The sequence below is a fragment of the Ursus americanus genome, chromosome 10 (assembly GCF_024610735.1).
Source record: "Ursus americanus isolate L20-20 chromosome 10, mUrsAme1.1.p, whole genome shotgun sequence".
NCBI lineage: Eukaryota > Metazoa > Chordata > Mammalia > Carnivora > Ursidae > Ursus > Ursus americanus.
Window position 1 is genome coordinate 8,931,323 of NC_142136.1, and position 17,652 is coordinate 8,948,974.

At 40.8% G+C, this 17,652-nt stretch overlaps 1 long non-coding RNA gene across 4 annotated transcripts in view; it reads right to left on the reverse strand.

Moving 5' to 3' along the window:
• Positions 1-17,652, reverse strand: part of LOC148109328 (uncharacterized) — a 62,913-nt gene that overhangs the window by 34,235 nt on the left and 11,026 nt on the right. The gene's annotated exons all lie outside the window — the stretch shown is intronic.

Sequence of the window (17,652 nt, forward strand, 5' to 3'; positions counted from 1 at the left end):
TATTGGTCTCATTCAAAAGATAAATTTGGGGGGCTCAGAAATATTCCATAATGTTAATCATTTTGTTTTAAATGACAAGATAGACGATAGTTTTTCATATCATCATTATGTTCATGCTAGGAATAACAATCCTTTCTTTATTAAAAATGCTACTGGATCTTTTTAAGACACATATTTACCATGCTTGGAATATTTGGGCATGCTTAATAAAACAATTACAAAATATGCCATTTTTTAAACTAAGCAAAGTACATAATGTTATACAATTTACACACAATTTTAATGTTAGCAATAGAAATAATGAAATTATTTCACTTTTTGATATTTAACAATAAAAAGACTTTAACTCCCAAGACCTGCACTACAACCAATTTAATAGATTCTGTCATCAGAATGGTGGTCTTGGCATCTTATATGAGTTCTGTCCATGGGGTTTGACAATCAGATTGAATATGTAAATACTTTTTATTATATAAAATATTGAACATACACACACACAAAAGACAGAATAGTAGGATGGACCTCTGTGTACCCCTCACCCAGCCCTCGAACTTCAACCTATAGCCAAACCTGCCTTATCTACTTCTCATCCACTTCTCCATTAGTATTTTGACATGTCAGATATATAATATTATCTATAAATATTTTCTATATATCTACAAGATAATTATTTTTTAACAAAACTATCTCACATCATAAAAAGTAACACTGATTTCTTTTTTTTTTAAGATTTTGTTTATTTATTTGACAGAGATAGAGACAGCCAGCGAGAGAGGGAACATAAGCAGGGGGAGTGGGAGAGGAAGAAGCAGGCTCATAGCTGAGGAGCCTGATGTGGGGCTCGATCCCATAACGCCAGGATCACGCCCTGAGCCGAAGGCAGACGCTTAACCGCTGTGCCACCCAGGCGCCCCGTAACACTGATTTCTTAATATCAAATATTCAGTTACATGATTTCCAATTATTTCATAAAGTCACTTTCTAAGTTTGAATCAGGATGTAAAGAAAGTTACACTTTGCGCTTGGTCTTTTAAGTCTTTTTTAACCCACAGGCTTCTCATTCCATTAAAATAGTGTAATTTCCTCCCATAAATGATACGGAGGGATTGAGTGACTCATTCTTGCATCGTGAAGACATTTTGCATCAATAGAGAAATATAAAATTCTGAATGTAAAAGTAGATATGAAAGGGCATATTTAGAGTAAGAAAAGAAATCAACACACAGTTCAAAATTGGTAAAGCTGATCAAACCCAAACCACCATAATCCTGAAAAATGATATTTTTGTTAACTGCTCGATATACTTTTTTCCAACTTTTTTTTGGCTGCACACTCTTTGATCACTTCTTAAGAAAAAATTTTATAATATAATTTTGCATATAGAGATCAAAGGTAAACCAATCTTCTAATGGTTGATCAAAATTTATTACTGACAATGTAGAAAATGCAGGCACTTTTGCTGACTCAGTGACCATTCTGCACACCATTTCATCTAGAACCACCAGACTTCATTAGAACATCACACATCAGATCAGTAAGATCCAAGCTGACAAGCTAAGATACATAAAACGTGTTACTTTACACACAGATGTCCCTGCCGTTTGTGGTACTGGTATTGGTTCGTACCACAGCAGCAAACGGTGTTAAACTCTGTATCATGCAATCCCCATGAGGAAAGAAAGTATGCTAAACGTATCCTGTATGCTTCACTCTTTTGAGTATATTCTTGTCAGAAAAGAATATCCTTTTTGACTAGGTGTTATAGAGAATGACTCATCAGCTTATATTTTTACACACCTGATGGAAGATTTTCTATAGACCAGTTTCCTGTACCTCCCCTCCATGTCCCATTTTTCCTCCGTAATGGACATTCCTCCTGTACTGGGCACTGAGGGAGGCTTTCACATGACTTTACTCAGACTTCATGTCTCAACCTAGGATGTTTCCTTCACAGTGGGCAGAAGGATTCCCAGAACCCATTTCTACACTGGGGGGCTAGCATAACTATAGACAAAAGTGAATGTCAATCACAAACATTCAGCTCCCAAACTAAATGCACCCTAACTCCACTTCCCCTGAGATGGAGCCCAAAAATGTTTGCAGCCTCTCTGATCTCACCAAACATGAAGTCAAATATGACAGAGGGAAAGGCAAAGTAGAAAGAGATATTTTTAACTAAATACAATGAAAATACCTCTTTGGGGGCCCTACAGCTTAAGTTTCTTCAGCTTTTATGGTACATCTGCTTATGCAAATTAGATAACAGGAATTTATTAATTTCCATATTCTAACATCAAACAGTCAGTGTCTGCCATGTACCAGGCCTTGTCCTGGGTACTGAACTTAACAAAAATGAAGAAAGCGCAGTCTTGACTTGGGAAGCTCACAGTTGCCGATCAAGAAGAGATGATCTTTGCAGAGCGCTGTAACAGGCTCACACATGCACACATACATAAATACAGCTTAGCGGCATCTCGTTTCCCCAACACACAGGCATTCGTTCCTATATCTTTGCTGGAGAGAACAAAAACAGTTCTAAGGCCACAGTTATTTGGCCTAAACCATCTATCAAGAATTACCCATTTGCAGTCAATGTTGGCAAAACGATTAACACCCTAGCCAAGTCTTTGGTGATCCACATGGCCCGGTGTCTCTGAGATACAAGACTCTGGGGGAGCTGAGAGTCCTGTGTTTCCTTTTGGCTTTAAATACCAGAGTTAGAACAGATGCTGATGGAGCAGCCAAGTGCCATCAGAACAGGGAAGAGAGATTTCCACTCAAGTTTCAGGGTAATGAGGGAGGGAGGATTTTTCATAAGCTATCCCGTGCAAGATTTAGATTTAGGTGTGAGAATTTCCTAGTCCTATTGCGCACAACTACATCCCCCAAGGGCCTTGACCCATTACATGGAAGAAATAAAGGAAGCAACAGGAGTTCATCCTCAAATCAGAGGTTCCCAAACTTTCTCAGTGCCTTTAGTGTCTCCGATTACACCTGTAGACCAATATAAATAGCTAATAATTCTTCATATTAAGTAGCTTATTCTAAACAACTTCATTATTTTTCATATCTTAACAACTTAACAGTTGTTTGGAAAAACAATATAAATTTAAATTTTTTAAATTTTATTCTTAAATAACCACAATTACTTGCTAGAGGGATGTGTGTAGCTGTTGGGCGCTGCAGAACTTTTCCAACTTTGGAATCAAATTGGAAGCTCCAACTGATTTCTGTGCAGTGTTTTATTTCAGCAAAGCTAGAAAATTGAGCTTCACAAATAAATTAAGGAATGGACAGAAATATAGAACCATCTAGTAATCTAACTGTGAACTACCTTGAGCTAGTAGTTCACACAGTATCCAACAGATGTCGCTGCGTTGCCCTCACAATTTAAAAATACTCCATGTGGCCACTGGGCACATGTTTGGAACTGCCACCTTAAGTTTGTTGCAATGCTCTATTTTTGTAGTTTGTTCAAGAGCAGGTCTTTAAGAATAATAGGACAATGAAGGTGGTGTAAGTGGGGCAAAGGAACAAAGTCGTGAGAGACTAAAGCTGGATGGATTCATTTCTTTCTCCAAGCAGATTATCCTACATACACATAGTCACTCTATTTGTGTCATCTTACTTTTGCAACAACAAAACTGGCGGGCCTTAGTACATTTCCATAATCCATTCACTCCCAGATCTCCTAGCTGACTATTTTACACCTTTACTTCTCTCCTCAAACCTCTAGTACCTCCTACCCCACCCTCACAAGCAGCTGTCCTTGTTTTGTACCTTGCTGAGAAGTGAGGATATTTTTCACAGACTCTTTTCCCATCTGCACCCACCATGGATGGACGATCCCCGCTGCTATCTCAAGCCAATGCCTCTGTGCATTAGATCCCATTCCTTCTCCTCTACTCAAGGAATCATTTTAACATTCTCCCCTCTCTGTACTACATCATTATCTTTTCTCTCTCTACTTGATCATTCCCAACAGCATATATGCTATTATTTCTTCATCTAAAAACAAAACAACAGCAACAACAAAAATGGGGCGCCTGGGTGGTTCAGTCAATTGAGCACCCAACTCTTGGTTTTAGCTCAGGTCATGATCTCACGGTGGTGGGATTGAGCCCCATGTTGAGCTCTGCGCTCAGCGTGGAGTCTGCTTCAGATTCTCTTTCCCTGTCTCTCCTGCTCTCTTTCTCAAATAAATAAATAATCTTTAAAAAAATAAATAAAATAAAAACAAAAAACCAACAGAAAGCCCCCAAATCATCTCCTAACCTTTCTTCTGCTGCCAGCTACTTCCCCCATTTAGTTTCTCCTTTTTGCAAGAAAAGTTCTCAAAAGGATTCTTCACTCACTATTCCATTCCTCTATTCCACTGTCATATAAATCCATGCCACGCATGTTTTCCCCACCATTCGACCTAAACTTTTCTTATGAAAGCCATGAGCAACCTCTGCATTGTGAAATTTAATGTTTTAAATCCAAATTACAAAACCTCTTCCATTAGCAATATCTGACCCAGGGGAGCTCTCTCTTTCTCTTGAAGCAGTTTTCTTCAGTTGGTTTCCATGATACCACAGACTTTTGGTTTTCCTCCTGCCTCGCTAGCTCCCTCTTCTCAGTCGCCTCTGCTCATTCTTCCTCTTTTCCCTCATCTCCTAATGTACTTGGTTTCCTTCCCGCTCCCTTGGTGATCTCATTCAGTACCATGGCTTGAAAGATCTATATGTTTGATTACACCAAATTTATATCACCGACTCAAATATCTCCCCTCAACTCTAGACTTATTTATCTAATTGCCCTCTCAATTTCTCCTCTTGAGTAGCAGATGTTTCAAACTCAATATAACCAAGACTGAAGTCCTGATCTTCGTGCACAAACTTGATCTGCCCATAGCTTTCCTCATCTCAGCTGATGTCAACTCTAATCTTCTAGTTGTTCAGGTCAAAAACTTAGGGTTTGTGTCTTCTGGTTCCAGATAAGATGGAATAACATATGCCACCCTACTACTTCCTTTAAGTATTGCTGAAAACTCTGGACAAAATACATAAGTATCAGAAGACTCTGAAAGGTGGAAAAAACAAGGTGAATTAGCCAGGGACTTCAGAACCCAAAAAAAGGGTATGGAGGTGAGTTCTCTGTCTTATTTTTCCACCACACATCCTGCTCTGGGGGCTAGAGAAGGCCAGAACCCAGAAACACAAGGAGCAGACAAAATAAAAACCTCAAGAAAAGACATCCCCCCTGTAACCGAAAGACCAGGAAAGGGGAAGCTGAGCAAGACAGAACCCCTTTTGACAATACCTGCCCTACTCCTCCCAAATACCACAAATTAACTATATCCTTTCCTCTCTCCGCTAAGTACTATAGCCAGCACTGGTACTGTGGGCCCAGCCCTAATTCCCTCCTTGTCCTCTAGTAGAGAGGTGACACATCTTCCTCTTCCTATCAGCCTGTGGGTATGGTTTCTATGGAGACTGTGAGTGGCACCCAGACTTTCACTGCCACCTTGTAGTAATGAGGTAGTGCTTCTCTCCAGCATAAAGTGGGAAATGATTACTTAGAGAAAGGAGCGAGAGAAGAGTTCCTTACATATGCACATGAAGTACTAGGAGACTGTCAAGCAGCCTGTGCGTGAAATGTGCCAGAATCAAACAGCAAAAAGTTTTAGAAGTGAATTCCAGTGTGAAATGCTAACTGGGATTCAGATTGGCCTCTAAGTATGGGCAGACCAAAATAACAGATGGGGCAGACCAAAATAACAGTGCAAAAGCTCTGAAAACTAAGTTGACATTTCAACAAAAATGTAAGAAAGAAAAACAAAGTGAAAGTGGGCCAGGATATCTGTTCTAAAGGCAAATAGGGTAGCTACCTGCCAAAGCAGAAGAGTTAAAGAACTAGATTCTCATGATACCCAAAAAGTCCAGAACACAATCAACTATTGGTCACCACACCAAGATCCAGGAACATCTGACCTCAGGGAGAAGGGACAAGATCTGTCAAAGATTTTCAAGCAACCATCACAGATATGCTCCAATAAGCAATTAGAAGCAAAGAAAAAAAAATGAAGTCTCAGAAAAGAAATAGAAGATACAAAGAACCAATTGAAAATTTTTAAACTGAAAAATAAAATTAGCAAGCTCACTGAATGGGCTCAATGGCAGAATGGAAATGACAAAGGAAACAGTCTGTGAACTTGAAGGTAGATCCGGAATCTGAGGAATTCCTAAAGAAATTCACGCCAAGATATATAATCATACAATTTTTGAAAACAAAAAACAAAGAGAAACATTGAAAGTATTCAGAGAGAATTGAAACATTTCCTATGGGGGAAAAACAATTAGAATAGCAGTGTATTTCTCATCAGAAACCATGAAGCCTGAAGAGAATGGCACCACATTTCCTCAGTGCTGAAAAAAAAAAAAACTTTTAATAGAGAATTCTATATTCAACAATATCTTTTTTTTTTTTTTAAGATTTCATTTATTTGAGAGAGGAAGAGAACATGAGCTGGGGTGGGGTGGGCAGAGGCAGAGGGAGAAGCAGAGATTTCCTGCTGAGCAGGGACCCCGATGCAGGGCTTGGTCCCTGGACCCCAGAATCATGACCTGAGCTGAAGGCAGACACTTAACCGACTGAGCCAGCCAGATGCCCCCAACAATATCTTTCAGAAATGAAGGTGAAATACATTCTCAGATAAAGGAAAACTAAAATAATTTGTCACTAATAAACCTTCCTTAAAATAACTGCCAAAGGAAATTCTTCAAACGGAAAGGAAATGATAACAGAAGGAAACGTGGAACATTAGGAATGAATAAAGAATAATGGAAGAGATGAATATATGAGAAATACAACAGACCAGCCTTTGATGGTTGAAAGCAAGATGTGATTTTTCAATGTAAGAAGAGGAAATATTTAAGAAAAGTATATTTTAAAAGGGGGATTTGCAAAGGGACCTAAATGGTAAGGTTTCTTTTCTTTTTTTTTTTAAGATTTATTTATTGATTAGAGAGAGAGCAAGGGGGTCAGGGCAAGGGACAGAATCTCCAGCAGACTCCCCGCTGAGTGTGGAGCCCCACACGGGACTTGATCTCATGACCTGAGCCGAAATCAAGAGTCAGCCATTTAACCTACTGAGTCAACCAGGTGCCCCCTAAACGGTAAGGTTTCTCTATTCCACTATTAACTACTATTTAAATATGTTTGTGACATTCCAGGGAGACTCTCAATGACTAATGCATGAAACCAACCAGAATCAACCCAAAAAAATTTTAGAAGTGAACTACCATGTTGCAAACACCCAGAATCAGATCCTGAAGTGTGTGTGTGAGATATACATATACATAAATTATATATACCATAATGTATTTTAAACTATACATATGTATACACACCCACATATATATGATATATTCAAAGTAATCTTCAGAGAAATCAAAATTGATTACCAAATATCTTTCAAGTAATTCCCTAGAGGAATGCAGGAAAAGGGAAACAAACAAAACACAGAGGGAACAAACATTTACAAAATACCATAAAATGGTAGACTTAAGTCCTAACATATTATTTCAGCCATAAAAAAGAATGAAATCTTACTGTTTGTGACAACATGAATGGATCTTCAGGGCATTATGCTGAGTGAAATAAGTCTGACAGAAAATGGTAAATACTGTATGGTCTCACTTACATGTGGAACCTAAAAACAAACAAATAAAAACCAAAAAAAGGAGCTCACAGAGAACAGGTTGGTGGTTGTCTGAGGCATGGGGTGGGTGTGGGCGATATGGGTGCAGGGGGTCAAAAGAAATCCGAAAGGAGGAGGAAGACGCCGGGAGAGCAACTGTGTTTCTCGCAGCACCCAGTGATAGCTCTATGCAATTTAACATCCCACTTCTTCTAAAATTCCCTACCGCCAAAGCTATATTCCTATATTTTTTCCAATTTCATTTTAAGATGCATACAAATTTCATATTTAAGATGTTTGCTAGTTTTCTTAAAATACTGTCAAATCTCTCTTCCCTGTCCCTTCTGCACAACATATGAACAATTCCATGGCTTTTACAGCAACTCAGATATGCTCCCTAAATATCTAGAAAAGCAGAATACCACATCTTAGCCAACTCATTAGTAGATTTAGAACATGCATATCATCATAGGATTACTAGGATTATTACAAAATAAGCCATATCACCTCTCCTTGCTGACAAAAATAGACTGGAACTCTGGAAAGGAAAGCTTGCCCTTCGTCCAAGAATCTCCACTGGTGGTGAGCTACCGCACAGGCCTGAGCGTTACTCCGTGTTCATTCTAAGTCAACGTGTCATCAGTTCTTCAAAACTCAGCTGTTGCTGGCATATCATCTTCCAAAGGGAGTAAATAAGTTGCAACAGACATTCTAAACATAAATAATACTGTCCTGATGTACAGAGCAAAGCCATGGGACCCCACACCACACCATGAGTGGCCATTTCATTAGGGAAGTTCTGGTCCCACACATACCAGGGAGAGCACATCGGCTCACACATATTAGGCACAAGGCTAGATACACGTTATAGCGTCTACTCTTCACACTGACCTGGTATTACCACCCTTTCCATTTTGCAGATGAGGAAACTGAGGCTCAAAGTTTCAATAACTTGCCCAAAGCCACTGGTTAATGGACAGCACTTGAATTGTATGCTCAGTCTGATTTCAAAGCCTCATTAAAGAAAAATACAATTCATATTACCTTTAAAGATCAAGTATGAGATTTCAAAGGTGGCTACTTCAGGCTAGTTTGCCTCTGGTTAGAAAAGTTTGGGGAGCTCCGGTCTCCTCTCTGTCACTCCCTGAGCCCTCCCTCCAACCTCCACACTCCTGTTTTTCCAAAGGCGCTGCTCCTACCAGGCTAACGGAAGCTAATGGGCACGTGGAGAAGCAGGGAGCTGACAGCCAGGAGACATGGGGTTGGCCCCGTTCTGCTATCTGCTGAACCTCCCTGGGCTCGCCTTTATAAATTAAGCACAAATTAAGCACACACGATTTGTGATCTCCGCTATCTATATCCAAGAGCCTAAAAAAAGATATTTGACTTTTCAGTTAGCCTAATCTCAGCTGTATCCTTTCAGCCTAACCAACCATGATTTGCAGTGAATTCTCACGAAGCTTTTCTTGACAGCTCACACCAGCCCAAGCGATATCTTTCTGCTCTGAATTCATGGCTCATCATTTGCCATGTAGAATGCTGTCCTGACATCGTTCTTGCCCCAGGACCCGGGAAGAATACAAAAGGAGACCCACGTACCATTCGTCTAAATATGCAAAAGTTGTAAATCAAACTAACAAGCTGTTATTAAAAAATATGTTATCCTTCTGCTGTGACAAATAAATCTTCATAATACTCTGGAAGCCCAGGCTCAAATTCAGAATTCTCAGACTTCTTGGAGATCTGCTCTGGAAAAAGACAGCGCAGAGAGGGCTACTCTTGGTCCAGGATACTGGCCCACAGCCCACCCTCCTTCCTTCCCAACCTGGCTCCGTTCCCGCAAGGGGAACATCATGCTTATGGGTGTGGACACACTAGCACACACAGGCAAGCTTCATCAACCTTCCCCAACACACACACACACACACACACACACACAGAAGTCCCTTGCCCACCACTGGGTCCTGCCTTGTGTGTTCATCCCCTGGAGAATAGACTTGGGAAGAAGGATGTTCAGATCCTAGGAGTTCACTCAGATCTGTTTGGTCAAGGTATAGTGTAGTCCCAGGAATGCAGAGCACAGTCTGGAAGAAAAGGGGTGGTCATGACCCTTTCTCCCCACCTCCTATCACACATCCTGGATGCTCTTTGCCTGGAAGGTGGACTCTGCATGGAAGAAAGTTGGGGGCTCTAAGACCTGGGTGCAGAGCAGGGGACCCTCTTGTGGTCATCTCTGGGTGGTACTAACTTTGTGGCATTCGTTTTATTCTCTCTTACTTTTATCTCTCCTATTTCTTCTTGTCAGACAAGATCTTCAGACAGCTTTGCTTCCTGTGGGTCCCAGACTTTTCCTAACTATCATTTAGGTAAGATAATCGGATATTTTACTTCCAGCCTATTGACAGGGTTTTCTTTGCACAATGCTTTTCTATTAGAAGATTCCTTATTTAGCATTTATACAGAATTCTAGAAACTTAAACAATCTATCATCAACCACTGGGAGTTAACCATATATCCCTAGAGTCATAGCTCAAAAGTATTCTCCACTTCATATTTTTCCATCTTCAAGTCGATTTTCTAATACATTATCATTTATTGTAGCTAGCTTTCTGTAGTCTATTCACCACATGGAGTGTGAGTGTCAGCCTGGAAACCACACGTGTCCCCATCTGTGTTTCTGTTGTCACCTGGTTAAGTGCTACTTTGGCTGGATATGGATTCTTGGGTTGCAACCTTTTTTTAGCTGCACTTCATAAATACTCTCTCTTTCCTAGCCTCAAGTAATGACAGAGGAGACATTCAGTAGTATTTGCAATCTTTTTCTCCAGTAAGTTTATTTTTTAGTGTGGAAGCTCTTCAGTTTTGCCTTTATCCTTGCAGTTCAGAGTTTTTCTGGGACCTGCCCGCATCTATGTAGGTCTGCAGGCTTCCCTGGAGTAGGATAGCACTCAGATTCACTACTGGGGTCTCTCTCTTGCTGAAGGGTCTCAGTGTATATTCTGTTATTGCCCCTCTCTTTATTCTTTGTCTCCTCTGGAAAACCTAGTATTTGAAATAAGGTCTTTCAGATGTGTCTCCCACTGTTCTCATCCTTCCCTTCATGCTTTAGACCTGCTGTTGAGACTATCTTCCACTTGATCTCCTGGGCTACAAATGTGTGTCTTAGCAATGAATAACCTCTCCTTCAATACATGCACCGATTTTTTTTAAAGGAATGGTTATTTTTATTGATGGATTTTTACAACATTTTAATTGAAGGGTAACACATAAACAGGCACAGATCCTAAGTGTCCAACTCAGACATTTTTGCAAGAATACACCCATCTAATCATCACCCAAATCAACATAAAGTTGCCAGCATCTCATGTACCTCTTTCCTGACCCCTTTCAGAAATTACCACTCCCACATGGAATCACTATTCTGACTTTTATCATTATAGATATGTTTTGACTTATTTTGAACATTATACAAATGGAATCATAGAAGATGTACTTTTTAAAAAAACAATCTTTATACCCAGACTGGAGCTTGAACTCACAATCCCAAGATCGAAAGTGGCATGCTCTACTGACTGAGCCAGCTGGGCACCCCATAGAATATATACTTTTTGCGGGTGGCTTCTCTTGTTCAATATTTTATTGGGCCATTCACCCATTTAGAACTGGGTGGTTTAGTCTCCTATAATATTCCATTCTATGAATGCACCATAATTTATGTATCCATTCTACTACTGATGGACAGATTGTTTGCACTTGTTGGCTTTTTCACTCATGAGAAACATGCCAGTACAAGCATTTGTATAGGGGTACACGTGTTTGTGCACACCTGTAGTGCATACTCTTAGGAGTGGAGTTGCTGGTGCAAAGGGCACACGTATGCTCAGCTTCATTAGATACTGCTAAGCAATTGTTCAAAGTCGTTGTACCAATTCAGACTCCCACAGCAGTTTATGAGAATTCCTGTTGTTTCCCATCAAAGATAGCACTTTTATATAATAATTTTTGTCCCATTTTACCCATTCTGATGGTTACTAGCAAAATGTTATTGGGACTTTAATTTCCACAATTGTTTCTCGTTTAATAAACTGCTATCCAGTAAACTTACTAAATTCAGTTATTAATTCTAGTAGTCTGCCTCTAAACCTTTTGTCTTTTTTCCCCACATACACCATCATATCTGAAAATAATGGTAGCTTTATTTCCTCCTTTCACTACTATATGCTTTTAAAATTTTTTCTTGCTAGAACTCCTTGCTTGGCAACGAGAGAAGTGGTGATAGCTGGTCACATGGTCTCATTCTCACCCACGGAGGGAAAGCCTTCGGTTCTTTAGCAGGAAGTGTAATGGGTGCTGAGGGCTTTTTGTAGATGCTTTCTTTGAGATTAAGAAGTTTTCATTCTATTCCTAGTTTCCAACAGTTTGTTTAATCATGCATAGGTGTTAAATGTTATCAAGTGTGCTTTTCTAGATCTATGAGATGATCATATAACTCTCCTCCTTGCCCCCTTTTGGTAACGTAATTTTGAGTATTAAACCACCCTGACATTCCTGGAACAAAACCCGTTTAGACATAATGTGTGCCCTTGTCGTGCATGACTTGATACACTGATTTTTGCCTCCTTCAATTCCCTACTGAATTTTTAAATTTGAAAATAGTATTTTTTTGGTTTTGCTTTTTAGTTCCTGAGTGAATTCATATGCTATTTTGAGTCTCTCTGCATGTTCTCTTTTATGCACTTATGTTGGAGCCTACCATCTGGGCCCGCTTAGAAACAGCTCTCTGTCACTAGGCACTGCAGGTTCAGTGCGTTCTCCCGGTTCTTCCACTCTCTGGCTGCTGCATCCACAGTGTTCTCTCTTGCTCCTTTGTGGCTCTAGTCCCCCTGAGGGGCTCAGAGCCAGCTCCCGATGGTGTCATAAGCAACCGTTGTGTAAGTTGCAGGAGGTGGAGTAGCTTCCTCCCTAGAGGCAAGTTAGCTGTTCCCTGTGGACATGGGGGAGTCTATTTTCTCCTAGTCCTCTCAGCTTTACTGCCAACACTCTCCCAGTCTTGCAATTTGGGAGGGCTCAGTCCAAGTCTGCTCTTTCTCTGCAGAGCACAAGCAGGTAATCCTAAGAAAAGCCATGTGTCTTTCCCCTCTCGGACCTGTGGATCTGCACAAGCCAAGCTCCTTCCATGAGCCCATTGATCTAGACCATCTCGCGCTCTCCTCTGACTGGTCCTCAGGCTGTCTTGTAGACCAGTGGTGGGGGAAAACTAGCAATGTCCCTTCCCCTGTGCACCAGGCAGATTCCAAGGCCCCTTCAGCAAATCAAGGCAAACCATGGAAGTCTGGACGACCAGCAGCTATTTTGCCCAAAAGAAGTCTTGGGAGAGGAGGGTGTCAGGGCTGCATTTAGGTCGCCATCTTCCCAGAAAGCCCCCTACCAGCACTTTTTAAATGCATCAACTGAATCTTTTTTTAAAAAAAGATTTTATTTACTTACTTGAAAGAAGAGAAAGAGCATGAGCAGAGGGAGGGGGAGAAGCAGACTCCCTGCGAAGCAGTGAGCTCGACGTGGGGCTCGATCTCATGGACCTGAGCTGAAGGCAGACGCGTAACCGACTGAGCCACCCAGGCGCCCCACACCTACTGAATCTTGAAGGATTCAGATGAATCACCCTCCTAGATGCCTTTCCCCATTCATATCCCATAAACAATACATGGTAGTGTTTTCTTCCACACCCTTGCAATGATTACATACCATCAAATCTCTAGAATATTTTCCATGTAATGAATGTTAAATGATGTCTCACTGTATCTCTCTTTAAATAGCTGTATTGAAGTATAGTTGAAGACAATAAACCACATAAACTGAAAATGCACAGTCTTCTAAGTTTGACTTACTTAAGCACAAACAAGGTGATGACCATATGCATCACTCCCAAAGTTCCCTTGTGCTGCTGTCTGACCCCCCACCATGTCCTCCTCAGCCACCCCACCCCCATTCTGCAGGGAACCGATGATCTTCTCTCTGATACTACAGACTGGCCTGGTTTTTGTAGAGTTTTATATAAACGGCACAATTATTTTGAGATTCATTCATGATGTTGCACGTATCAGTCACTCACTCCTGCTTATTGCCAAGGTGTACTCCATTGTATGGCTATACCAGAATTTGTTTATCCATCTACCTATTTCTAGATACTAAGTTATGTTCACTTTTTGGTTACAATGAACAAAATTGCTATGAGCATACCTGTACAAATCTTTGTACAGACATATTCTTTCATTTCACTTATATAAATACTTAAGTGAATAGCTAGATCTTATGACAGGCCTATGTTTAACTTTTTAAGAAACTACCAAATTATTTTCTAAAGTAATTGTATATTTTACATTCCCATAAGCAATGTATGAGAATTCCAATTCCCCCACATCTTCAGCAACACTTGGTAGTATCAGTCTTTTAAATTTAAGCCATTATTATAAGTGCTTAGTGATATTTCTTGGTTTGAATTTATGTTTACTTAATGACGAGTGATTTTGAGAAATTTTCATGTGCTTATTTGCTATCAGTATATCTTCTTTGGTAAACTGTGTTCCAGTCTTTTGTGCATTTTTTAGATCGTTGTTTTCTTATTGAGTTTTGAGAACTGCATTTTGTAGAACATTTTGTAGAATTGGATATAAGTCTTTTATCACATATTTGCTTTCCTCCTGTTCTTTTGTTCCAGGCTTGCATTTAATTATTCTAGTGTCTTACAAAGAACAGAACAACAATAGTCCCACCACTTCAAATTTTAACTTTACTGTGTATCATATTTGCTTCCGGGTTTTGCTCTACGTATACAAGTAAAGGTCTCTTTCAACAGATGTGGTGTGCCAATCTTGGACTTTCTGCCCCTCAGCTCCAAACTCACCCTTTCTTGGCTGCTGTGAAAATGTACATGAGTCCTCTATAAATTTTTCCTTTGTCTGCTGGACTAGTACTGAGCTTTGTCAGTAGCGAGTGCAGGAGGAAAGGGTTTCGCCCCCTTGTTCAGGTGTGGCCCAGTAGTCCAGCGGACTTCCCCAGTGCCCAGCTCCCACGCAGCCTGCTGCTTCTCCAGTGCTCGGCATGCAGTGCCCGTGCTGGGGGGTCTGACGCCAGCAGCACCCAGCAGCAGCTCCCCCAGACCCCTTGGGTAGTTTTGTAGCTCAGTCCTTCCCTCCAAACAGCTTTCTGCGGCACCCTCCAGGGCAGATTTCCCACGAATATGACCAGCACGACAACACTAGGGCAAGTTTTCTGCCGTCCAGTAAACCGCAGCCAGCTGTGTCTTCTCATAAAACTCTGGGCCTCAGCCCTATTGGTGCAAGGCTGAGAAGCATGGCAGGGAGTTTTATCCCAGCCCTCAGTGTCGTGGCTGCTCCTTACATTTGCTATTTCTGTACTCTTCAGAGTTCTCTTCTTACTAGCTAATGCCTTATCATTCCAATCCCCTGTTACAGTTATTAATTCCTTACATTTAACTTTCTTTGTTAAATTACTGTGTGGTTTCTTTCTCTTTATTGGACCCAAGCAGAAATAGGTAGCCACATATGTCCCCTTCGAAAGTATCTTAAATTTGTGTTTTTCTAATAAGGCATAAAGTTAATTAATATTGCTGGTGTAGCTGCTTTCACATCTGGATGTTTGGTGGGGGTTTTTTCATGTTTGTGTGTTCTATGCTTGTATTTCCCTCCCATAAGTGTCAAAGGGGATGCTTCTGATCAGAAAGAGCTGATATAGAGAAGTGGCGGTCCTCTTGGGGACTCATCCTCCCAACTCCTCTGAGCTGTGTGTCACTGTGACTAATGCTTATGTCCAGTGGGCAAAGGGACACAGCCTCCACCTCAATGCATAAGCTAGGGGTGATGGACTTGTGACTTCCCTGGAGTAACCACCAAGCACACCCCTTTTGAAAACTGCTATTGACTTGCTCTCTGGCTCTGATTGAAGCTGCTCATCTGACTCATGGAGGCCGTGTGACCCAATATCCTCATCAGGGGGCAGGTAAACTCAGACTCGGTGACTAACAGGGTGGGAAGGACCCAACAAGTCTTGCTTGAAAAATGGCATCCAGCCAGCCTGGCCCCAGCAGCATCTTGGCTTTATAGGAAAAGATGGCTTCTAGCCCCTGAGGGAAATGTTATCCCCCACTTCACCACTGAAGCAAGCCTTGTGGTTCCATGGGGCCCTCATCTCACAAAGGGGCACAACTGGGGAATAAGAAACATATAACCATTCAATTCATTTAATGAGTTGAATATATGAGAGCGACAGAGAGAGGGAGAGAGACCCAACTCACCGGACACACTGGAAGTGTGTCTTCCTCCAAGAATTGGCAATTAAAAGAAAAGAATTAAGCACTCATCTTGCCTTTCAGGATAATCAAATAGCCCTAGTTGAAGAGAGAAAGTTCTTACTTTCAGAGGAACTCCAGGTAATAATTGTGGAAGGAATGATAGAATCAGAAAATCATCACCACTTTGTCACCCCAAATGAAATAATTGAGTCATGCAACAATCATCAAAGGATAATATCGCTTGATCAATGGTTGGTGGAAAGCTATAATGGGGAGATCAGGCTGTCACCACCCGAACCCTATGATCAATCTTAGCATCACTAAAAATAGAAACCAGGTGCCTCCTGATGTAATTCAATATGAAGAACACAGCACCAACTGTAACATATTCTTGCCACAAAAAAAAAAAAAATTAAACCTGATCTAGTCAATCCTCCCAGGTTAGCTGGAGGAAATACAGGGGATGGAGAAGGACGTTAAGTAAAATCACAAGGAAGCAAAGAAACGAATCAGAATGTGGGACCTTCTATGGGACAACTGATCTAGCTTACTGAAGAAGCCGTGGCAGGAGAAAGGGCGGAGAGGGGGGACTCCGTTTGATTAAAAGAGACTAAAAAACACAACAACCAAGTGTAATGAGTGGCCCTTGATTCCATCCTAATTTGAATAAACAATCTGTACAGATATTTTTCAGACAATTGGGAGAATCTGATCATGGTCTGATTATAAAATGATTCTGAAGAATTATTGCTAATTTTATTAAGTGTGATAACATTGGGGTTAAGGAAGATAAAGTTTTTATACATTAGAGACTGAAATATGTGGGAGGAAAATGACATGTTGTCTAGGATCTTCTTGAAAATAACAAAGAAAAAGGAAAACGGAAATGACAACATGAAACAGATGTGCGAAATCTCAGGACTGTTGAACCTGGGTGAACGGTATGTAGGAATTCATTCTACTATTCTCTGCAATTCTATGCATATTTTATGACAAAATGATTCAAAGCCTTTTAGACACTAGATTAAATAATATAACAAAATAGACATTAGAAACCATGAAAATGAACAATAAGGGAGCCAAATGTCAAAAATTGGGGGGATATGGAAAAAATATTCACAGGAAACCTTGTAGCCTTAAATGTTGCAATTATGAAAAAAGAAAAAGAGTAGAAAAACAAGCATTTAAATGAAAAACGTAGGAAAAGGCATTCTTCTGCAGCTGGCCAAGACAGAGTAACAAGGGGCTGGATTTACCTTTCCTCCTGAAACAACAAGAGTGACCCCCAAAATATCGAGCATCAGGCCACGAAAGAAAGTAATCCCAGAGAGACAGCAACCAAAGATGTGAGCGCTATGATTAACCCAGCTCACTTCCTGCATCAGACTTCTAGGCCTTAGGGAAGGGAGAGGGACCCAGGAGGAACACCAACTCCCTCCTCCCCCATACCCCGCCATCCAGTCTTCATGAGTTGAAGAGACAGGTGTCATTGTTGGAGACAAAGCAGCCAAAGCTCAAAGAACACAGCCACAGAGAGAAGAGAGAGCTGCCTGGAGCTGGCAGGGCACAGATAGATAAAGGATACACATCCGTTCTCACAGAGCAGGCAAAAATGGGTGAACTTGGAGCTGAGAGGCAGAAAGTCCATGATCCGCAC